Raw genomic sequence first — 25,516 nt, 5'->3', positions numbered from 1 at the left:
CAACAGTGTCCCTAATTTGCTGGGAAGTGGCGGTGCGGTCCCCTACGGCACTGCGTAGGATCCTACGGTCTTGGCGTACATCCGTGCGTCGCTGCGGTCCGGTCCCAGGTCGACGGGCACGTGCACCTTCCGCCGACCACTGCCGACAACATCGATGTACTGTGGAGACCTCACGCCCCACGTGTTGAGCAATTCGGCGGTACGTCCACCCGGTCTCCCGCTTGCCCACTATACGCCCTCGCTCAAAGTCTGTCAACTGCACATACGGTTCACGTCCACGCTGTCACGGCATGCTACCAGTGTTAAAGACTGCGATTGAGCTCCGTATGCCACGGCAAACTGGCTGACACTGACGGCGGCGGTGCACAAATGCTGCGCAGCTAGCGCCATTCGACGGCCAACACCGCGGTTCCTGGTGTGTCCGCTGTGCCGTGCGTGTGATCATTGCTTGTACAGCCCTCTCGCAGTGTCCGGAGCAAGTATGGTGGGTCTGACACACCGGTGTCAATGTGTTCTTTTTTCCATTTCCAGGAGTGTATAATGGTACGACAGAGATTTAGGAACCACGTTTTAAATTGTAAGACATTTCCAGGGGCAGATGTGGACTCTGACCACAATCTATTGGTTATGACCTATAGATTAAAACTGAAGACACTGCAAAAAGGTGGGAATTTAAGGAGATGGGACCTGAATAAACTAAAAGAACCAGAGGTTGTACGGAGTTTCAAGGAGAGCATAAGGGAACAATTGACAGGAATGGGGGAAAGAAATACAATATAAGAAGAATGAGTAGCTTTGAGGGATGAAGTAGTTAAGGCAGCAGAGGATCAAGTAGGTAAAAAGACGATGGCTAGTAGAAATCCTTGGGTAACAGAAGAAATATTGAATTTAATTGATGAAAGGAGAAAATATAAAAATGCAGTAAATGAAGCAGGCAAAAAGGAATACAAACATCTCAAAAATGAGATCGACAGGAAGTGCAAAATGGCTAAGCAGGGATGGCTAGAGGACAAATGTAAGGATGTAGAAGCTTATCTCACTAGGGGTAAGATAGATACTGCCTACAGGAAAATTAAAGAGAGCTTTGGAGAAAAGAGGACCACTTGTATGAATATCAAGTGGTCAGATGGAAACCCAGTTCTAAGCAAAGAAGTGAAAGCAGAAAGGTGGAAGGAGTATATAGTGGGTCTATACAAGGGCGATGTACTTGAGGACAATATTATGGAAATGGAAGAGGATGTAGATGAAGATGAAATGGGAGATACGATGCTGCGTGATGAGTTTGACAGAGCACTGAAAGACCTGAGTCGAAACAAGGCCCCCGGAGTAGACAATATTCCATTGGAACCACTGACGGCCTTGGGAGAGCCAGTCCTGACAAAACTCTACCATCTGGTGAGCAAGATGTATGAGACAGACGAAATACCCTCAGACTTCAAGAAGAATATAATAATTAGAACCCCAAAGAAAGCAGGTGTTGACAGATGTGAAAATTACCGAACTATCAGTTTAATAAGTCACAGCTGCAAAATACTAACGCGAATTCTTTACAGACGAATGGAAAAACTAGTAGAAGCCGACCTCGGGGAAGATCAGTTGGATTCCGTAGAAATGTTGGAACACGTGAGGCAATACTGACCCTACTACTTATCTTAGAAGCTAGATTAAGGAAAGGCAAACCTACGTTTCTAGCATTTGTAGACTTAGAGAAAGCTTTTGACAATGTTGACTGGAATACTCGCTTTCAAATTCTGAAGGAGGCAGGGGTAAAATACAGGGAGCGAAAGGCTATTTACAATTTGTACAGAAACCAGATGGCAGTAATAAGAATCGAGGGACATGAAAGGGAAACAGTGGTTCGGAAGGGAGTGAGACAGGGTTGTAGTCTCTCCCCGATGTTATTCAATCTGTATATTGAGCAAGCAGTGAAGGAAACAAAAGAAAAATTCGGAGTGGGCATTAAAATCCATGGAGAAGAAATAAAAACTTTGAGGTTCGCCGATGACATGGTAATTCTGTCAGAGACAGCAAATGACTTGGAGGAGCAGTTGAACGGAATGGATAGTGTCTTGAAAGGAGGACATAAGATGTTCATCAACAAAAGCAAAACGAGGATAATGGAATGTAGTCGACATAAGTCGGGTGATGCTGAGGGAATTAGATTAGGAAGTGAGACACTTAAAGTAGTAAAGGAGTTTTGCTATTTGGGGAGTAAAATAACTGATCATGGTTGAAGTAGAGAGGATATAAAATGTAGACTGGCAATGGCAAGGAAAGCGTTTCTGAAGAAGAGAAGTTTGTTAACATCGAGTATAGATTTAAGTGTCAGGAAGTCATTTCTGCAAGTATATGTATGGAGTGTAGCCAAGTTTGGAAGTGAATCATGGAGGATAAGTAGTTTGGATAAGAAGAGAATAGAAGCTTTCAAAATGTGGTGCTACAGAAGAATGCTGAAGATTAGATGGGTAGATCACATAACTAATGAGGAGGTATTGAATCGGATTGGGGAGAACAGAAGTTTGTGGCACAACTTGACCAGAAGAAGGGATCGGTTGGTAGGACATGTTCTGAGGCATCAAGGGATCACCAATTTCGTATTGGAGGGTAGCGTGGAGGGTAAAAATCGTAGAGGAAGACCAAGAGATGACTACACTAAGCAGATTCAGAAGGATGTTGGTTGCAGTAGGTACTGGGAGATGAAGAAGCTTGCACAGGATAGAGTAGCATGGAGAGCTGCATCAAACCAGTCTCAGGACAACAACAACAACAATAGGTTTCGTGGGATATACATCAGGCGAATTTGGTCACCGAGACCTCAACGTGAGTTCACTATAACGCTCGTCAAACCGCTGTAGCACGGTGCTGGCTCCATCACATGGACAATTATACAGTTCAAAGATGACATCGCCGTCGGGGCAGACATCAAGCCTGAAGGGATGCATGTGGTTTGCCTACCATAGCATAATACAGCTACCACCAGCTTGCGTCCGAGGCGCGCTGCCCATTTCGAGCTGCCGTTCACCTCGATGACGGCGTTTGTGGAGACGACCATCGATCTATTGTAGCAAAAATGTGACTCACCCGAAGAGCCGACACGTTTCCTTTGATCGACGATCGAATGCCGATGGTGCAGTGCCCATTGTAATCGTAATTGACGATGTCGTTGGGTCAACAAGTGAACACGTAAGGGTGGTCTGTTGCAGAGCTCTGTGTTCTACAATGGTGTGCCCCAGAACACTTGTGCGTGCACCCGTATTGTGTTCTTTCGGCATTAATGCCACAGATCACCGCCTATCCTACTTTAAAGAGTAGACAAGCCTCCGCACACCACCTTCTGTGAGGAACCGTGGACGTCCAACAGTTTGGCGCCTAGTGGTAGTTTCACTGTCCTACCTCTTTCCTTAGATGCTCACGACAGCAGCACGTGAACATACGACTATCTTCTCCGTTTTCGAGATACTCGTTTACTGCATACTAATAAACTTCCCTTCGTCAAAGTCGCTTATCTCAACGGTTTTCCACATTTGCAGCTCATATCTTCGGCAGGGTGGTCACCCGTCCGTGTCGGCTCCGCTTACATACTTTCGTTACCGCGTCGCCGGCCGGAGTGGCCGAGGGGTTCTAGGCGCTTCAGTCTGGAACGGTGCGACCGCTACGGTCGCGGGTTCGAATCCTGCCTTGGGCATGGATGTGTGTGTTGTCCTTAGGTTAGTTAGGTTTAAGTAGTTCTAAGATCTAGGGGACTGATGACCTCAGATGTTGAGTCCCATAGTGCTCAGAGCCATTTGTTACTGCGTCACGTGCCCGCAATGCCACCAGGCGGCGTCGACCATCGCGGTGGCAGTGGTCATAATGTTTTGGCTTATCAGTGTATATCACTGTATATATCAGCGAAATTATACCATTGTACGATCCATAGCTCAGGAGATATGACGTCATAAACACGGAGCTGATAAAAACTGTCGCAGCATGTATGCCTTTTAAATTTATTACTTCTCTGCTACTAACTACGAGGGCTGTCCAGAAGGTAAGTTACGATCGGTCGCGAAATGGAAACGACTATGAAAATCTGATAAAGCTTTGCAAAGATGTGTTGGGCAGTGTCTCTAGTATGACTCTAGGTAGAATTATGTCGTTCTTCTCATTCCTGAGCTCTTAGTGAGCGCGTAAAGATGTTATAGAAAATGGTGTCTCCTGCCAAGTACGAGGGCCTGGTGAGAATTTTCCCCTGAAGCTATGCAACCAACATTACATAACTGTCGTGCGGTTACTTCCTCAAGACAATTCTCAGCCTCATTCTGCAGGGGCAATGAAGATGTTCCTGCATCGTTTCAATTGGAAATGTTTGGTTACCCACAATACAGCCCGTAATTGTCTCCCACTGAGTTTCATCTCTGCTCAAACGAATCGCTGGCTATGAAGACAACATTTTGTAACAGACAACGAGCTTTAGGCCAGAGAAGAGAATTGGCGGAAAGCACTGACGGCAGCTTCTTTGATGAGGGTATTGGAAAGTTGGTACAACGCTACGACGAATGTCTGAGTCAGAACGGCTACTACGTAGAGAAGTAGCTGAAAGGTGTAGCTAACTGTTACAAATGAAACATTTCTGATTTTCACTGTGATTTTCATTTCGCGATCAATCGTAACTTACTTTCTGGACAACCCTCGTATATTTGCAGTACATTTCGCTGACAGTATCCGCATACGTGACTGAATGTACCTACAAAAATATGTCACTACACGACACATAGTTCAAGAGATATGATGTCACAATCACCGAGATACCTGAAAAACTGCGGCAACATAAACAACTTTTAAATTTGTTGCTTCTTTACTGCTAGCTCTATTCAAAACACATTGCGCAGATAGTAGCCAAATGTACCACTGGATGTACCTCAAAAGTTGTACCATTGTGCGACGCATAGTACAGACGATACGACGTCATAATATGTTAAACATATGTGAAATGTATTTGACATGTGTGTACGCGGGCAAAGCCACGGGTAAATAACTGATTCTAAGCCCCTGGAACGATTTCAGTCCAATCTGGTAGACGTATTAGTTACTATATATATATATATATATATATATATATATATATATATATATATATATATAGAGAGAGAGAGAGAGAGAGAGAGAGAGAGAGAGAGAGAGAGAGAGAGAGAGAGAGGAGATGAACAGTGAGAGGAGGAGGTCGACAGTGAATAGGTGGGGGGGGGGGGGGGGAGATGGACAGGGAGAAAAGGGAAGAAAAGATCGACAGAGAGAGGCGTAAGTAGGAGATGAACTAGTGGAAGACTGGAATAAATACATATCCTGTCATTTTTCTTACAAATAATTGTTTAACTGCGGATAAGATCGCGGGGTGGAGCTAGTTATTTTCATATTTTTCGTCAATTACTTCAGTTTTTAAATGTTATCTCCTTGTTCCGTATGACAAAACTACTAGTAGAATCGGCATGACTGTAGGGTTCCACTAAAATGAAGCAGAAGTTTATTGGCGATGGTGCACTGTGAATATCATGGAGGGTGTGTTTCAAGGAAAACAGAAAGGGCAGATAGATTACTGTTAAGCATAAAAATTCATAGAATATCTACAACAGTGGGTTTCCTTGAAAAGTGACCTCCCTAGACAACGACCGGGCTTGACGCCAAGGCATTATCGAACCGCCAAGCCCCAGTGCGAAGATTTTCCCCTGACTGCAGCTTCCTGGCATTCGGCCGAACCGAGTGGTGTGGCGCGCACTCTGGGGAGCCGGAAATAAACTCAGCGTTCTGTCCTGCCACCGCACTTATTATTTCCCGGGCAGCTTTTGAATTATTTCATGCAAACAAAGAGCCTGCCCCCAACAGGCACTATGATATAGTTCTTAGACACTCTTCTAGCTGACGAACACACATTTTTATTTATTTATTAATATGTGTTATTTTTACGTAGAGTACACGTGGCATTTGTCGTCCAGTTCATAAAATTTCACTGTGATTTGTTTCCATTAACTTTTCAGACTTTCTCAACTGCCAGTTACAAAGTATCTCAATTATTATGAACGTCCTCAGGTCTGCTTCAGAACTTTTTTTTAAAGTGGCACTATCAAAATGACGGATTACATCATGTTTGAAGTCGTCTTAACTGTACCAGTGTATGTAGAGTTCTTTTGCGCCCATGATGGATTCAACACAAACTAACTTTGTGTTCTGCCTTACGGCAAGTCGTGTCATGGAGGAAGCCTCATCAGAGAGGTCCACCGCATGAGCATCTAGGGAAGTGATTCCAGTGGTTGTTTCCCGTTGCCTTCCATTGATGATCATGAAATGAGAATGAGGACAACACAACACCCAGTCCCTGAGCAGAAAAAATCTCCGACCCAGCCGGGAATCGAACCCGGGCCCCTTGGCGTGACATTTCGCCGCGGTGACCACTCAGTTATCGGGGCGGACTCAACAGAAACAGGATCTAAAAATTTTCATGAGAGAAAAGAAATCTTCCTCTTAAGTGGAGTTGTTAACGCAAATAAACTCGCAAACTTCTGTCCAGGTTTCCTTTAATTTCGTATTATCTTCGCACAAAACGATTTTTTAAAAAATTCTGGATTCTAATATGTAACGTATTTTTGAGCTCATCCACTATATTAGGATATAAATTCACGCAAAGTTATTTGTTATTATTTCCTCTCCTTTCACCCCTCCCTCTCATCCCCTGCCCTCCCCTCCTCCCTCCCCCCCCTCACTATCTCTCGTATTCACGTTTAATTATGTGTTTCTGGAGTAATGCACGTTGTGGGCTATTCTGGCTGCCACAGGGAAGGGAATCCACAAAATACGTGGTGTGAAGACTTGCTCTAAGCTATAGTTAACATTAACATCGGACTATTACATGGTATAACGCCATTACGAACATCTAACTTAGCACCAATACCACAAAATATGAAGCACGATTTAGCACTCAGAACGTAGACTAATTACCCTTAGGCATATTCATGTGACACTATTACGAAAAAGTTGTTTACAACCAGTGGCGGCTCGTGAGTATACATCCTGGGTGTTCACAAATTTTTAGATTCACATAAATTTGAGTGTGTGGAATTAGTAGCATCTGCTGTATAACAATTATGCTTATGAACAAACTTATACAACTACGGGTACTGCCAATAATAATAACAGTTGTTGTTGTTGTCGTCTTCAGTCCTGAGACTGGTTTAATGCAGCTCTCCATGCTACTCTATCCTGTGCAAGCTCCTTCATCTCCCAATACCTACTGCAGCCTACATCCTTCTGTATCTGCTTAGTGTATTCATCTCTTGGTCTCCCTCTACGATTTTTACCCTCCACGCTGCCCTCTAATACTAAATTGGTGATACCTTGATGCCTCAGAACGTGTACTACCAACCGATCCCTTCTTCTAGTCAAGTTGTGCCACAAACTCCACTTCTCCCCAATCCTATTCAATACCTCCTCATTAGTTATGTGATCTACCCATCTAATCTTCAGTATTCTTCTGTAGCACCACATTTCGAAAGCTTCTATTCTCTTCTTATCCAAACTGTTTATCGTCCATGTTTTTATAATCCTGTATTCACCTGACGAGAAGTCTTGTTCCTCCTGCCACCGAACTTCGCTAATTCCCACGATATCTAACTTTAACCTATCCATTTCCCTTTTTAAATTTTCTAATCTACCTGCCCGATTAAGGGATCTGACATTCCACGCTCCGATCCGTAGAACGCCTGTTTTCTTTCTCCTGATAACGACGAACTCTTGAGTAGTCCCAGTCCGAAGATCCGAATGGGGGACTATTTTACCTCCGGAATATTTTACCCAATAGGACGTCATCATCATTTATCCATACAGTAAAGCTGCATGCCCTCGGGAAAACTTATGACCGTAGTTTCCCCTTGCTTTCAGCCGTTCGCAGTACCAGCACAGCAAGGCCGTTTTGGTTAGTGTTACAAGGCCAGATCAGTCAATCATCCAGACTATTGCCCCTGCAACTACTGAAAGGGCTGCTGCCCCTCTTCAGGAACCACACGTATGTCTGGCCTCTCAACAGATACCCCTCTGTTGTGGTTGCACCTACGGTACGGCTATCTGTATCGCTGTATCCCCACCAACGGCAAGGTCTGTGGTTCATGGGGGGGATAACAACAGTAAAAATAATAATAATAGTAATACGCATAACTTAGCTGACAAAAGAAAGAATCGTTCTTGTAGAATTTTGTTGTTTTATCCATAATTAAGTACAGGTTATTGCAATAACGAAATAATGTGTAAGCTTTCGCAACCCTGTGAGTTTTTGTGCTTTCCTATTTTTTTGGAAAAATGTACAAAATCCCTAACAGATGTTTTAACTGTCGAAATTATTTTCGGGCTGAAAATCAGATATTCTTACACTGCATCCACATAACAGCTTGTGCTAACTGTACACCTCCTTGTTATATGTTCGCTTGTAGTCACGAGTATTTGATTTCGTCACTCTGTCAATCAAAGGATCTGTTCTCGGAGGCCCTAGTTCCTTCGCGGCTAACTTTTCCTGGTAATTTACCTATTTGTGCCCAAAATGAGATTTTCAATCTGGAACGGATTGTGCACTGATATGAAATTTCCTGGCAGATTAAAGCTGTGTGTTGGACAGAGACTCGAACTCGAGACCTTTGCCTTTCGTGAGGAAGTGCTCTACCGACTAAGCAACCCAAGCACAACTCACGACCCATTCTCACAGCTTTACTTTCCTGTTGGCATTTAAAATAGACTCAATATAGTTCAACTTTACACTGCACACGAAAGCCGATTCTCGCACAGTAAATAACCAACTCCAAACATGAAGTGCGGTTTGTGGAAATGATTTAACTCAAGTAGTAAGTCTATCGACATCGTCACTTGACTAGAATAGAAATGAGGTGCTGAGATCCATAAAGGTCCCAAAGCACACTGCCGTCGATCCAACATTTAAGTGAATATCAGATAAACTAGTTACACGGATTTTCGTGAATTTTCACATTTCAGAAGCATGAATGAATGCCACAGTCTCACAGTCGACGGTGATGTGCTTTGGGACCTTATGATTCTCAGCGCCTCAAATGGATTACTGTACAATAAAATTCATAATTTAATATTCTATAACTCATTCAGATACCCGCAAAGTAGGTTTACTATCAGTACAACTTAAACATATACTGAAGTCCGATCTAATTTTACTATATAGTGTGTGAATTAGCGTATCTGAGCAGTGTGCTGTCATCTAATTTTACTACATAGTGTGTGAATTAGCGTAACTGAGCAGTGTGCCATCATCTAGCAGGGTTTATATCCGAGAGAACGGGGATAAAAGTCTGCCACAGTATGCTACCATTTGGTGGCACTGACGTAACCTTCTAGTTGAGTAGCAAGAGCTGTGCACATCGTGACCCATGCACATTGTTCATCAAATCCGTATGTACGAGGGTAAGTCAATTATTGGTTGAAATGGCTCTGAGCACTATGAGACTTAACTGCTGAGGTCATCAGTCCCCTAGAACTTAGAACTACTTAAACCTAACTAACCTAAGGACATCACACACATACATGCCCGAATCAGGATTCGAACCTGCGACCTTAGCGGTCGCGTGGTTCCAGACAGTAGCTCCTAGAACCGCTCGGCCACTCCGGCCTGCTAAGTCAATTATTTTCCGCAATTTAGTTATATTTTTGTTTATTTTGGTAGTACTGTCGTTTTATGTTGATGATGCATGCTTTGTTTATTTGTTGTTATATCCTTGCAATTTTCAATTTTCTAGGTTAGTTTCGATATCACTGCCGTGCTGTTAATCATGGCTACTCCACTGTCTATTTGCACCAAAGAAGAGCAACGTTCAGAGATCCTTTTCTTGTTTTTGGAAGGCGTATCAGGGGCCGAAATGCATCGAAGACTTTCGGTACAGTACGGGACCAGTGTTTTGCCACAACTGAGTGTCTACGAATGGATTGAAAAATTCGGAAATTGCCGCACAAGTGTTACGCACGATGAAGGAGCTGGACGACCGTTCACCGCCACAAATGAAGAAACCATTGAGTGTTCACATGAAATGATTCTTTTAGACGGACGATTGACTATTGACGAAGTGGCACATGACGCTGCAAATTAGTCACGGTTCTGCCTACGAAATCATCCACAACAAACTTGGGTTTCATAAAGTTTGAGCAAGATGGGTCCCAAAACAACTCACACGGTTGCATAAAAATGCGTTTGGACATCTGCACCAAACATTTGGATCGCTGTGATAACAAAGGGGACAACTTTTTAGACAGGATCATTACTGGTGACGAAACATGGATTCATGATTACGAGCCGGAAAGTAAACGGCAGAGTATGAAATGAAAACATCCATATCGCCGTGCAAGAAAAAGTTCAAGACCCAACTATCCGCAGGAAACTAATGCTTACTGTTTTTTTTTTTGGGGGCGCACAAGGTCCAGTACTGGAACATTATGGGGAAAGGGGCACAACAACAAACAGCGTACGTTACAGTGAGATGCTTACTGCCAGGCAAGCCTGCAATTCGAAACAAACGCCGAGGATTGCTCTGAAAAGGTGTTGTGTTGTTGCACGACAGTCCCCGTCCGTATACTGCTGCCCACACTGCTGAAACGCTCCAGAAACTCAAATTTGAAGTACTGGATCATCCTCCATATACTCCCAATCTTGCCGCTTCTGACTATCACTTGTTTGGTCCACTCAAACAGGCATTAAGGGGGCGTTGATTTCCCTCGGACGAAGCAGGGAAAGAAGCGGTGCATTCCTGGCTCGCAGCTCAACAGAGAACCTTCTTTTATGAGGGCATCAGAAAGCTTGTACAACAACGTACCAATGCGTTGAAACGCAAGGAGACTATGTCGAAAAATGATGTTCTTGTAAGTTTCCTATTCGATTAGAATAAAATTTTATAACTACTTTGTGGATAATAATTGACTTACCCTCGTATTTTACGTCACGCTAGTTGTGCATGTGTAAAAGCTCCTTAAAACGTGCACAACTGGAGGTGTGCTAGCGACACTGATGCCAAGTTTCACGGAGTCTAGAGGAGCAGTAGCGCGGTATATTTAAGTGCCATATCTTTCAGATTGCAGCTGTGTTACGTTTAGCAACATTAAAAAAAAAAAAAGAATCCGCAAGGTGTCGAAAGTTAGAGTGTTCACGGGTTCCTGTGCTCTTACAGAGCATCCACCACTGTTTATAACTTACAAATTCCAGGGGAACGTGATATACTAGGGTATACATTGTGGTAGCGAAATTCAACCGGCGATGATGAGTTTAAGAGGAACATTCTTTCAAAGTAAATTGCAGACAATAGATAGTACCTAAAGCATTGTGCAGCTGTCCATCAAGAGGTATTTATTTAATAGTAATAACCATGAGAAAACTATACCGAACAGGATACTTCGAGATTCTGTACACAGAAGATAAATACTTGCCACAATGAAATCGTAAGCCAGTCTTTGCCATCATCATCTGGGCTTTCGTTTCATAGGGCAAGAGACAGGTTAGTGCGTTTCGTTCGATAAGTAACACAAATTTCTTGCTCAGCTAAGGCATCATATGTTAGAATGGCATTGGTGAATTCATTTATTATATTTCTGTTATATGGCATTAACCTCCCATCATTAATAATGAGCGTTGCTTAACTGAGATAAGATGCGGCGTATAAATGTTCCGAAATCTTTTGAAAGAACTAACATATCAGTTACCGGCGTCGATTTTATAGGGAGATATGGGGATTATAGATGTGTCTACAAGTGTGGTTGTCAGTTTCTTTTCCCACGAGGAGGTCCATGTGGAACCTTGAGCCTAAATCTAATGCAAAACATGACTGTAGTAATTCATACTGCCAAATTATTTCCCAACTAGCAAAGAGAACACAATGAACAGAAGTAGCTACGTTGGCGCTGCTATCTCCCCTCGCATGCTCGGGAGATAGGCCGTTCGAGATAACCACCCTGCAGTACTTGGTTCACAGAATGAAAATTCCAAGGCAAATAAACACTCGTATCGATCAACGCAGCATAATTTCCATACTGCCAAGACCTTATCTTTCCTCCGGAAAAAATCCCGCATGTAGATGGAAAAGCTGTGTTTCTAAATGAACGTAATTAATTGTGTCACTAGACCTGAAAATCCGTCTTGCAGTACAATGAACATACTCAAAACTTCCGAACGGTCATATGATTTAGAATAGTTTTATCACTCAGACAATACTTTCTTTCGAGCGTCCTCACTCCTTTGCATTTTCTTTCGCAAAATGGCTAAGTGTTACTATTCATATACTGGATACAGTTAAATAAAATACTACAGTTCATTTTTTTAACAGCCAGTTGAAAAGAAAGTGAAATTCACAAACAGTGAACTTTCCATTTATGTTCACCGATTATCGTACTAAATGATTTGTAATAGTGAAGATCTCTGTGTTTCTTGGTAGCTCACAGTAACAGGATAAATTTTGAATTGCTTGCATTCTTCTTTATTCTGGTAACCTAAATCAAGTGATACAATTAGTTTTACGCCGAATACTTTTAAACTGAGGTAATTTTACACTTTTTGATTAGAGATCTAACGCTTTATCGAGGCTATCTATAATCTACACTACTTTCACCTGTATAAATTTTCATTATCCAGTCAGTAAAATTTCACTGATATTTTTATGAAATTATACGTGACGGAACCAATTCTTTACAACATGGTATACATAAATCGCATTATCGACGTTCACCCTGCTGCTGCGAACACCGGTCGCTCCATAGTTATTGTTACTCTGAGTGATTTGAACTTCCGTGAAATGAAGGAAAGCAGAAAGATTAGGATTTAACAGCCCGTTGACGATGAGGTCATTGAAGACGCAACACAAATTCGAAGAGACGTGTCCTTTTCTAAGGACCTAGCCCGGTATTCGCCTCGAGGGAGAGCTAACATACTTCTTTTCTTGTGATAATTAGCACATCGATACTATATCATGAAGAACAGCAACGTTCATCAACACACGAAAGCGTCACAAGTTATTTGAGATGGTACCGTCACTAAATGCGATGTGTACAAAGGTGCTGTTTTCGCGGCAAGGCAAAGCATACGTTAAACGTAGATAGTATTTTCGTTAAATTTAAGGTTATATTTTTTACATCGTTGCAGAAGAAGGTAATTACACGATAGTAGAATATGAAGCAATTAAACAGAACATACTTAACAATAATTCAAGCCAAACCATACATTAACCGTAATAGTAAACACAGAGACAGCAGACAAATCGTACATTGTGCGCAAACTAATAATTTTAACTGATACGTCAATTTTCTAAAGGCTAGTAGAAGTGACCACTGCTAGTATTGTAAAGCTTCTGTGTAGAATGCAATGTAGGAAAAGCACAAAAACAGAGGAAAATGGAAATTTTAAATGCATATTTATTCTGTAATTCACTGTCACATGTTCAAAATAGTAATATTTTTGAATTTGTCTCAATGAGCATTACTGTTGAGCAACCAAACAATAGCATAATTTCATTTGAAAAATGAGTTGTCGAAGTCTAAGTATCGGTGGTTAATAATGTTAAGAAAACACGCTTTGGTCTCTTTACGAATAGGCTACCTTGTGACTATTCTTTAAAGTGAAAGTAGATTTTCAGTATCTCGCTGACATCAAAAGACATCTGAGGTAAAAGCGATAGGTACCTCACCCTGTGTGTAAAATGGAAAAGCATAAACCAATCACAACTGCCATCCTTGCACAAATAATAAAGAAGTCAATGTCTCTAGGAGCAAACGAAGCGCAGTATGTACTTAAACCGTCTTATTTATCTTACAGCATCCAGTCAACGTTATACTATAACAGTATAAAAGAAAAAGGTGATTTAATATGTAGATAGTCTTTTCAGGGGACTCCACAACACAGAGTGTGGTCCCATTCCAGAACATACCAGTGGCATGGTCTCGTTGGCTACACGTAACAATAAGCGGCAAAAAACTAAACAACCACAAGAAAAAAAGGTGCCAGTGAAATGTTCTCTTATTTGACTAAGAGTCCTAAATGAATCAAATAAGCATACATATACATTATCAATTATAGGGGTATCTACGACTGGTTCTAGAGTGATTTAGTCAAATAATACAACGCTGCGTAAACAATGCTTTCAGCTCGTGAGAATTTACTCCCTTTCGTAGAATTTCCCTTTAGGATGACTGACTCAGGGGAAAGATTATAGTTTCAGGAGGACCTTTCAGGAACGTCGTTTGCTCACAAAGAACCAATATTCTTTCTTTCTTTGTGAGAAAAAACGAAGGAGAAACTGATGAACTCTAATTTAATACAGAACTCTTCTTGCTTTAACTGCGCGCTTCTAGAAATGAATCGCCGTGTTCTTCCGACTTCCATAGGTTGTGCAACAACAATAATATGGACACTGAATTAATACCCTCGGTTAACAATCGTTTCTAGTTTTAGAACGCAGTCGTACAGCGGTATATCGAAAGATATTAACTGGTGCATTCCTGGCAATGCAACATTCTTACATTGGTGGTTTCCGGTATAATCAGTTAGCATAATACATTAAGAGCTTAAAACGGAACACCGTCGTCACTTGTTCTCAATATGACTGCTGTAACATAGCTATATACTCGAAGAAATACTTGCACTGTTGCAATACTTCTTTTAAAGAAAGGATGGTCACATAGGAAGGGAAGGAATGAGAGAGCAGACACGTCCCGTGCATCAACTTAGACGTGGATAACTCCATTCATAATGCCAGACAAAATTTAAACCGTCAAAGACCGTTTTAGTCAGGCGCAAAAAAGAAACGTAAGGTTGAGGTAGTGTTTAACAATGTAACTGCAACGTACATTATCTCTAATGCATTACAGATGGAGCGAAATGAACAGGAATATATAATGTCTATACTTGGCATCTTATTTTTACTTTTTAACATTAGTTAATTGCAATAATGAAACACTTCAGTAGTCGTTAATATAGAAGAAAGTGCCGCCACAAAATTTAACACAACTGAAGAAACTTGTTTTTACCCCGTGTATAATATAGAGCTACTTCAACAACAGCCAAATACATTTAATTTCCTTACAAAAGGCAGTTACACCAAAGCAGTTCTCATTGAGAAACGCATTATAGGAGAAAAAATATTAATGGCTAAAGGCAATAATATGTAACCAAGCAGACAAGACTGAAGAAGTACCTACTGTACAGAAACTTCAGGGAAAGCGCACATAGTCACAAACAATAATTAACCTAAAGAATAGTCAAAAAGACAAATAGCCTTGATAAAACAGTACAGACTCCAGAATCCTACAGTTTCAAAAACAACTGTCAGACTGCCTCCGTCAACCACTTCTCATCATTCCTACACGAATGTACGACGTATTTTAGTGCCGACAAATACTGAACCAGTACGATTTAAGCATAGACATTTAAAACTGAAATTAACTGTCACTTACCCGTACAAGCAATTCAAAGAAAGAGCTGCGAATGGCCCTGGAGCACAGAAATATGCCTGGAGCGTTCTGAAACACGAGCCGGCTGACAGCGACGTGCGCCCTCGTAGCGTACCTGTTGGCGTCTAAGGCGAAGCGCCGAGTGACACTGGCGGCCGCCCTGTCACCATAACAACCGCCGCCCTCTCTGATTGGTCGCGCGTGCTGTCCAATAGCCGCCCTCATTACTGATTAATTACGGAAGTTGCGCACCAGTGCTTTTGCCTGTGCAATCAAGGAAGTCGGGGAATCCTATTCCTATGACTTAATGTGTATATTCTGTAAACATAAACGTTGCCGCGCATCGAAGAAGGTATGAATCATGGAATTCGAGTATATAACTTTTTTGCACTTTATCCTCGGTTGCAACATATCAAAAGCGCCTGCACAGAATCCTGACCTGAATACTATAGAACACCTTTGGTATGTTTTGGAACGCCGATTTCGTGCCAGGCCTCACCGACCGACATCGATACCTCTCCACAGTGCAGCACTCAGTGCAGCATGAGCTGCCATTCCCCAACAAACCTTCCAGGACTTGACTGAACGTATGCCTGCGAGAGTGGAAGCTGTCATCAAGGCTAAGGGTGGGCCAACCCCTTACTGAATTCCAGCATTACCGTTGGAGGGCGCCACGAACTTGTAAGTCATTTTCGGCCAGGTGTCCGGATACTTGTGATCACTTAGTGTATGTACGGCTGTAGTATAGTATCGCGAACACTAGGTATAAATGAGCAGTGCGTTGGCGGAGCTGTCATTTGCACTTAGGTGATTCACGTGGAATGTTTACAGACGTGATTACGGATGCACGACGGGAATTAACAGACTCTGAACGCGGAACACTAGTTGGCTGGTTCAAATGGCTCTGAGCACTATGGGACTCAACATCTTAGGTCATCAGTCCCCTAGAACGTAGAACTACTTAAACCTAACTAACCTAAGGACACCACACACATTCATGCCCGAGGCAGGATTCGAGCCTGCGACCGTAGCGGTCGCGCGGTTCCAGACTGAAGCGCCTAGAACCGCATTGCTACACCGGCCGGCTACACTAGTTGGAGCTAGACGCATGGGACATTCCATTTCGGGCATCGATAAGGAATTCAATATTCCGAGATCCACAGTGTCAAGAGTGTGAAGAGAATCCCAAGTTTCAGGCATTATCTCTTATTATGTCGCCGCCGGCCATTACTTAACGACCGAGAACAGCAGCGTTTACGTAGAGTTGTCAGTGCTAAGAGACAAGCAACACTGCGTGAAATAGCCACAGAAATCAATGTGGGACGTACGACGAAAGTACGTGTTGTGATAGTGCGGCAAAATGAAGCGTTAAGGGATTATGGCACCAGACGACCGACGCGAGTGCCTTTACTAACGGAACATCGCCTGCAAGCGACTCTCCTGGGCTCGTGATCATATCAGTTAGATCCTAGACGACTGGAAAACTGTGGCCTGGTAAGATGAGTACCGATTACAGTTGGTAAGAGCTGATGGTGGCGTTCGAGTGTAGCGCAGGCCCCACGAAGCCATGAACGCAAGTTGTCAACAACGCACTGTGAAAGCTGGTGGCGGCTCCATAATGGTGTGGGCTGAGTTTAGATGGAACGGACTGGGTCCTCTGGTCCAACTGAACCGATCATTGACTGAAAATGGTGATGTTCGGCTGCTTGGAGGTCATTTTCAGCTATTCACAGACGATGAAATTTTTATAAATGACAATTCGCGATGTCACTGGGCCACAGTTGTTCGCGATTGGTTTGAAGAACATTCTGGACAATTCGAGTGAATGATTTGGCCGCCCAGATCGCCCTACGTGGGTCCCAGCGAACATTTATGGTACATAATCGAGAGATCAGTTCGTCCACAAACTCCTGCTCCGATAAAACTTTCGCAGTTATAAAGGTATATAGATGCAGCATGGCTGAGTATTTCTGCAGAGGACTTCCAACGACGTTTTGAGTACATGTCACGTCGAGACGCTGCATTACCCCGGACAAAAGGGGGTCCGACACGATATTAGGAGGTATGCCATGGCTTTTGTCACCTCAGTGCATAACGTTGCACTCATCTCCTCCATCCGATTTTTCTTACAAGCTGCATTTATGTACAAGCTGTAGCACTTGTTGCTATCACCACAGTAATGGCAGAAAAGACGTACTTCACAATCTATCTGGGAAGAAAATTGTTTTTAAACAGTTTTTGATGTTGCAGTAGAAATGTTATGCGAAACAAATTTCAATATTAGGAGGATAATTAGTGAAGAACTACTGTAGTAGAGTTCTGTCGCAGAAACTCTCCTCCAGTATTTTTAGTCCGGAACCGCGCGACTGCTACGGTCGCAAGTTCGAATCCTGCCTCAGGCATGGATGTGTGTGATGTCCTTAGGTTAGTTAGGTTTAAGTAGTTCTAAGTTCTAGGGGACTGATGACCTCAGATGTTAAGTCCCATAGTGCTCAGAGCCATTTGAACCATTTGAAACAGTATTTTTAGTATATATGAATACTGCAGGTAGCGGAAGAAACTTAACACCCTGACATTTGTTCACGACTCAGGGATCGAAATGTTATACACCTAAACAAATAACTAATCTCTGTCATTAAACTTTACTTCATAGTAGAAAATGAAGGACTACTGTCCGCACTGCGATGTTGAATGATGCAGGTCTCAGTAGCATTTGTGTTGAAACACCACGGAGATCGTAAGACACAGCAGAGTCTTGGAGCTGAGTCAGGTTCTACAAGTAACTTGCAGCTGCGCTCTTAAGTACATATCCTGAGCAGGGAATTGTCGCCACTGAATGGAAGAGTAACAGGTCCGCCTGCACTAGATGTGTGAATAAGTAAAAGGTTCTGGTAAGCTAATTGGCAAGAGGTACGTCTTTTCCTGCGACTCGTTCTGTAACTTATCGAACTACGACGTTTGACTACTCTGATGTTTTATAAGTGCATTCACATTTCTGTAGATTTAAACCAAGTTGTCAGTCTTAGCACCACATTGAAGTCTTATAAGTTCTACCTGGGAGTTTCTGCTGTTTTTTAAGATAGTATCATCTGCAAAAGTCTGAGGTTACTGTTATCTCACAAATAATTAATACACAAGATGAACAGCAAGGGTACCAGTACGAGTCCCTGGGTCACTCCTCACGTTAGGTTTATTTCTGTCGACGATTATCCATCCAAAGACATGTTGTGTCCTCCCTTCCAATAAATCCGCAATTCAGTCACAAATTTTGTTTGACAGCCCATATGTTCATATTCTCGTTAATAATCGTTCGTGTGGTGGTGAGACAAATGCTTTTCGAAAGTCAATAAACACTGCCTCCAACCAATAACTCTGATATATGGCTTCCTGGGTATGGCGAGTTGCAATTCACTCGAGCAAAGATTTCTGAATCCATGTGGTTGACACGAAAGAGGTCGATGTGTCCGAGACACCTCATCAAATTTGAGCTCAGTAAATTATATGTAGATATAGGGATTCCATAGGGAGTCTTATTTAATTTAACCTTTTCAGATGTTTCTCAAAGCCACTGCTACCAATTTCTGTATCGATCATTTCTGTAGTTGTGCAAGTATTAAACTGAAGCAGTAGGCCTACTTTTGTAACTGTCTTCTTAAAGAAACATTTGAAACAGGAGTTCAGGATTTCTGTTCCTGCTTTACTGCCCTCAGTTTCGTATCATTTGTCATCCATCACTGAATGGGCACTAAATTTGGTGCCACTGATGGCCTTTACGTATGTCCAGAACTTCTTTGGGGCTTGTGAGAGCTTCTTCGATAAGTTTCTAGTACGTTAATCATTAAAGGTTTCACGTATGCCCCTCCTGGCAGTCATACGCATTTCATTAAGCATCTCTCTATCTACAGTGCTATGCTTTGTTTCACAATTACACGGCTTGATAAAAAAGTAAAGCACCCAGAAGGGGAGGAGGAAGCGAAATGAAACTTCTCATATTGACAGTTTATGTAATGTAACATCAGTGATTACAATATCCAGTCAAATTTACAAAGATTTGCAGTATGAGCCTATTTACCACTATGAAGTTGCACCCCCCTCTGCACTGGATGTATGCACTGATCCCTTCGGGATGGGTGTCATAAAGACGTTATATTCTCTCGTGATACAAACTGACCCACAACTGTTGTTAACTGGTCCTTGATATCCTTGATACTGGCAATGGGACGGAGTTGGCGTCCGACCCTGTTCCACACCATGGGGGAACGTGCCATGTGTAGACGAGCATTGTCCTGTTGAAAATCTGCACCATGATGCTGTCACATGATTGGTAAAACATATGAGGACGCAGGATGTCCGTGGTGCACTGTTGTGCCGAGTTCCCTCAATCACAATCAGCCACGGCCTCAAATCATACTAGATGGCTTCCCACACCACGACGCCAGGAGTAACACTTCTGTGCCTCTCCAAAATATGAAAAGAATGTGACTTCTCCCGAGGTCGCCGGCATACTCGTGGACAACTGTCATCCGAGGTAGCATAGAACTGCGATTCGTCGTCAAACACAGTGCGACGCCATTAATCAGCAGTCGATGCTTCCCGGTCACGGCACCATTGTAATGGCAGCCGTTTGTGTTGTGTTATTAGCGGCAGCTTACGCATAGGACGGTAATTATTGTCCTGTTCGGCTGCTGCTAGTCTCCGATAAATGGAGTGGGATGGTAAAAACGTTGCGGGGAGTTCTTGTTCTCGGATGGCAGATGTGAAGGGGTTACGATGTTGTTGGTGGCGGTCACACATGGTCGACCGGAACGTTCACGACGAGTAGGCCTACCTTCACGTACCCATGCAGTCCAACATCGGGCCACTGTTACTTCCGAATGTCTCACAAATCTGTATATTTCACGATTCGACAATCCAGATAAATGAAGACCCAAACTGAGATCACTTTCAAACTATGTCAGGAAATGATAACGCTGTGTCACACGAGTATGTGGCATATACGTGTTCATTACAATGAAATGAACACTCTTAGCTGCTTACAGGCGTTGACATACGTCGACGTGGACAGATGAAAATGTCTGGCCCGACCGGGACTCGAACCCGGGACCTTACATGGCTGACGCTCTATTCATCTGAGCCACCGAGGACACATAGGACAGAGCGACTCCAAGGATTTATCTCTGGCACGCCTCCCACGTCTCTGTTCTTTCGGACATGTTAGTATATATATATATATATATATATATATATATATATATATATATATGTACTTCACAGTGATCGCTCAACATCAGACGCTGATTCTACCCGTTATATGCCCCACCAGAACTGGTAACAACACTAATCATGAACGTTGTTAGTGCATTTTGGTGGCCGGTTTACGTACATACATACATACTCCGCAAGCCACCGTATGGTGCATGGCGGAGGGTATCACGTACCACTACTAGTCACAGGGAATTTTCAACTGTAATCATTTAAATACCTACCGATGGCGTGTACGAGTAAGAAGTTGCGTTAACATCCGACCACGTCTTTCGAGTGCTTCATCTTTTTTGTCAGGTAGCGTTTCTTTACAGTGACCGTGTACCGTGGAGAGTCCTTCCCATCCTGAACTGTTATTTATTTATTTTATTTACACGTCTGGTTCCGTAGGACCAAATTGAGGAGCAAACCTCCAAGGTCATGGAACGTGTCAGTACAGGAAATTACAACATAAAAGTAATAACAACTAATATAAAATCTTTATGAACCCAAAAAGGTCAAACTACAAGATTAAGTAAACGCGATCAACAACATAACATAGGAATCAGCTTAATTTTTTAAGGAACTCCTTAACAGAATAGAAGGAGTGACCCATGAGGAAATTCTTCAGGGACGATTTGGATTACTTCTAAGATTTTTGAATTCTTGTGGTAACTTATTGAAAATGGAAGCAGTAGTATACCGCACACCTTTCTGCACAAGAGTTAAGGAAGTGCGATCCAAATGCAGATTGGATTTTCTGCCTAGTATTGACTGAGTGATAGCTGCTAACTCTTAGGAATAAGCTGATATTGTTGACAAGAAACGACAATATATATATATATATATATATATATATATATATATATATATATATATATATATATATATATTGAGAGGCCAATGCCAGAATACCCAGACTAGTGAACAGGGGTCGACAAGAGGTTCGCGAATTTACACCACTTAATGCCCGAACTGCCCGTTTCTGAGCCACAAATGTCCTTTGAGAATGGGAAGAGCACCCCGAAATTATAATACCATACGACATGAGCGAATGAAAATAAGCAAAGTGGACTATTTTTCGTGTCTAACGACCAATTACTTCAGATACCATTCGAATAGTGAAAATGGCAGCATTAAGCTTTTGAACAAGATCTTGAACGTGAGCTTTCCATGACAGCTTACTATCTATCTGAACACCCAGAAATTTGAACTGTTCAGTTTCACTAATCATATACCCATTCTGTGAAATTAAAACGTCGGGTTTTGTTGAATTGTGTGTTAGAAACTGTAAAGACTGAGTCTTACTGTGATTTAGCATTAGCTTATTTTCTACAAGCCATTAACTTATGTCATGAGCTGCACTATTTGAAACAGAGCCAATGCTGCACACAACATCCTTTACTACCAAGCTAGTATCATCAGCAAACAGAAATATTTTAGAATTACCTGTAATACTAGGGGACATTTGATTTATACAAATAAAAAGGTACATATCTATTCACTGCTTGGTGAAATAGTCTTTTAAAGTTAAGTAATAGTTCCTCTACATGCGCCTGTCCAGAGATAAATTTTTGGGGCTCCTCTTTTAGATATGACACTACAGCCCCATTATGTAGTTTACAGAACGTGAAAAACTATCTACTTGTTCTAGTCGCCTTACATCCTTCAATAAGCATTGTTACTATAACTGCCTGAAGGTCAGTTATACCAATTTCATTGTGGACATCCTCTAAGAGGTCAGATTTACTTGTTATCATTAGATCTAAGATATTTCTGTTAAGAATGGAATCCCTAGTTCTTTGTTCCAAGTAGTTAAAATAATTTAGTATTATTTCGCTGGATGTGTTGTCACGCCTTCACTTACAAACCCTAATTCTCCTAATAGTGTGTTGGATGATTAAAGAGCCTCCCATGCTGACAGTGTTATTAGGGAACATATGTGTTAGCGAACTGAAGGTTTCTGTAAAATTTTAGATTACGCCTGATGGTGGGTTTGGTGGACATTAGAAAGACCCAGTTATAAGTACATGCCCACTGTTGCGACGAAGTCTTCCCTAATTATTCTCGCATGCACTCTCAATTTCTGTGTAGAGGGATCTGAGTTTTTTGTCTACTGCGACAAGTATACCACTTCCAATTCCCATTTGCCTACGCTCTAAAAATATCTGACAAATATCGCTGCTGCCAGTATCGGGTTTTAGCCAGGTTTCTGCACTTAGTATTATATGAGCTCCTCTTGATGGATCTTCCGTCGATCAACGATATATTGTATTATTTTACTTAGAGATGTAATGCTGGTAACGTAATCTTGATGTAATATTTGAGTGTCCCTTGATCCTTTGCGCTACCCAGCGGTCTTCCTTGAGTGTAAGGATCGCTCCTTCCGTGGCGTTTACGTTCAGACGGTGTACAGCCGACCCAGGTCATGTGTACAGCTTTTTTCCCGAGAGTCTCTCTTGTCAGATAGCAATGCTAATCTCCACCAATGAAATGTGATCTCTCTTTGAGATCAGTTTCTTTCGTGGAGGAGTTCCAGGACCTTCTTTAAACGAATAGGCGGCATATACAAGGTCTTGTTACTGTGCAGGATGGCTTCACCCCTTCACCCACTGCCAGTTCTTCAGTGCAAAACACATTTGAAGCGATGAAAAGCTACTGTTACCTGCAAATGGTGTATCCGTCATAATCAGCATTCTAAAACTAGAACCAAACTCAGCAACCAGTGCCGGCCGGTGTGGCCAAGCGGATCTAAGCGCTTCAGTCTGGAACCGTGCGACCGCTGCGGTCGCAGGTTCGAATCCTGCCTCTGGCATGGATGTGTGTGATGCCCTTAGGATAGTTAGGTTTAAGTAGTTCTAAGTTCTGGGGGACTGATGACCTCAGATGTTAAGTCCTATAATGCTCAGAGCCATTTTCAGCGATCAGTCCCAGAGGACCGCACGATGCTGGATGGCAGGCGTGCAATCCTTTACCACATGTTGTTATTCGGATGCGATATGGAGGGGCGTAACGTCAGCACACCGCTCTGGTCGTTGTCAGCTCTCCATACCTTGGAGCCACTACTTCTCATTCCAGTCGCTCCTGAAATGACGTTAATAGGCCGAATGAATCCTAGGAAAAATCACTGGCAATGCCGGGAACTGTACGGGTGCCATAGAAAGGGATTCGTTTGGAATTGTTCTAATGACTTGTTTGAAAATTACTTCGAGCAGATAATTAAAAAAACCGCCATGTGACGGCAATGTTCTAGACCTCCTAGTAACTAACAGACCCGAACTTTTAGAATCAGTTAACAACGAGGACAGAATTAATGATCATAATGTTGCGACGGAATCAATGACTACACATAAAAGAACGCTGAAAGAAGTTAAGCATCTTTTTTTGTTAGCAAGTGTGACAGGATACAAATTATAGAGTATCTGCGTAGTCAATAAGAAACATTCAGATCTGAGGACGAAGAAGTGAAGCACAAATCGGTAAAACTCAAAAGCATGTGCTTTAGACAAGTGCGTACCGAGCAAGATTGTGAGGGATGGAAAAGATGCACCATGAATCAATAGCTGTGTTAGAAAGTTGATTCAAAAGCGAAGTTAAAACTTAGTAAACAAACGGAAGTTGAAAGCAGCAAAACTGAGCATACGGAGAGGGATACCAGAAGCGTTCAATAAATTTCAAAGTAATAATATGCCAAACTATAAAATCTTAAGAAGTTTTGTTCTAATGTAAAGTCAGTAAGCGGATCGATATCACCCATTCGGTCCCTCAGTGACCAAACAGAAGATTACGTAGAGAAGCATGATACTGAATTCAGTCTTCTGAAACTTTCTCCACAGAAAATCGGAATACGGTTTCTCCTTTCAGTCATCGAGCCAATACCAAAACGGCAGTTATGAAGTACGCGATCGTCGAATAGAAAATCATGTTAAACTACTCAATAGTGGAAAGGCAATTGGCCCAGATTCTTTACCGATACCTGTGAGGTTCCAAGGAGATGATGTGAGAAAACTTGCTCATCTTCAAGCGGCAGTATATCATAGATCACTGGCACAACGAAGGGTACATTGCGACTGGAAAAAAAGCGCAGGTCATGCCTGTTTTCAAGGAGTGTCGTCATAGTCACGCGCATAGTTATAACCCATATCGCTGACGCCAAACTGTAGCAGGATTATGGAACGTGTTTGACATTCAAGTTTTATGACGTCAACATTGATTCCTGACACAGAGATCTTTGCGAAACTCAGCGCGCTCAGAGCGCCGTAGACAAAGGCACTCAGGTAATGAAATGCCATGTTGATTAACTTTCGGAAGGCATTCGATAGCTTCCGCACTGATGATTAGTGATTAGTGATTAGTTTACCGGTCATATCGGACCAGATTTGTGACTTCCTTGCAAATAGAACTCAACACGTCGTTCTTAACTGAACGAAATCGACACATGTAGAGGTATTTTCGATAGTATCCCAAGGGAGTGCCTTAGGGCCGCTACCATTCACAATTTGTGTTGATGATCTAGTGCATAATGTCGGACGTTCCCTGAGGCTATTGGCGGACGATGCTGTTTTCTATAAACTGACTGCAGCACCAGAAGGCTGTAGTAATATGCAGGAAGACCAGCAGAGATTGATGGTTGGTGCAAGGACTGGTAGTTGCCCTTGAACGTAAGTTAATAAACTAACCAAAAAAAAAAGCGACGCACCACGAAGGAATTATCCGAAAGGTACAGAAATCGGTAGATGTGATGTACTTGTATCAACAAAAAGTGATTAAAATTTCAGAAAAAAATGGATGATTTATTCAAGAGAAACAGCTTCAC

The 25,516-nt window shown here is 42.3% G+C and overlaps 1 protein-coding gene across 1 annotated transcript in view; it reads right to left on the bottom strand.

The window, feature by feature from the left end:
• LOC126298906 (calcyphosin-like protein) overlaps positions 1–15,583 on the bottom strand; it is a 328,934-nt gene extending 313,351 nt beyond the window's left edge. The window contains exon 1 of the mRNA XM_049990449.1: positions 15,463–15,583. The gene's annotated coding sequence lies outside the window, so the exon portion shown is untranslated. The remainder of the gene's footprint in view (positions 1–15,462) is intronic.
• Between the last annotated feature and the right edge of the window lie 9,933 nt (positions 15,584–25,516).

The sequence above is a fragment of the Schistocerca gregaria genome, chromosome X (genome assembly GCF_023897955.1).
Source record: "Schistocerca gregaria isolate iqSchGreg1 chromosome X, iqSchGreg1.2, whole genome shotgun sequence".
In the NCBI taxonomy this organism is placed as follows: Eukaryota; Metazoa; Arthropoda; class Insecta; order Orthoptera; family Acrididae; genus Schistocerca; species Schistocerca gregaria.
This window is presented reverse-complemented; position numbering and strand designations above follow the sequence as displayed.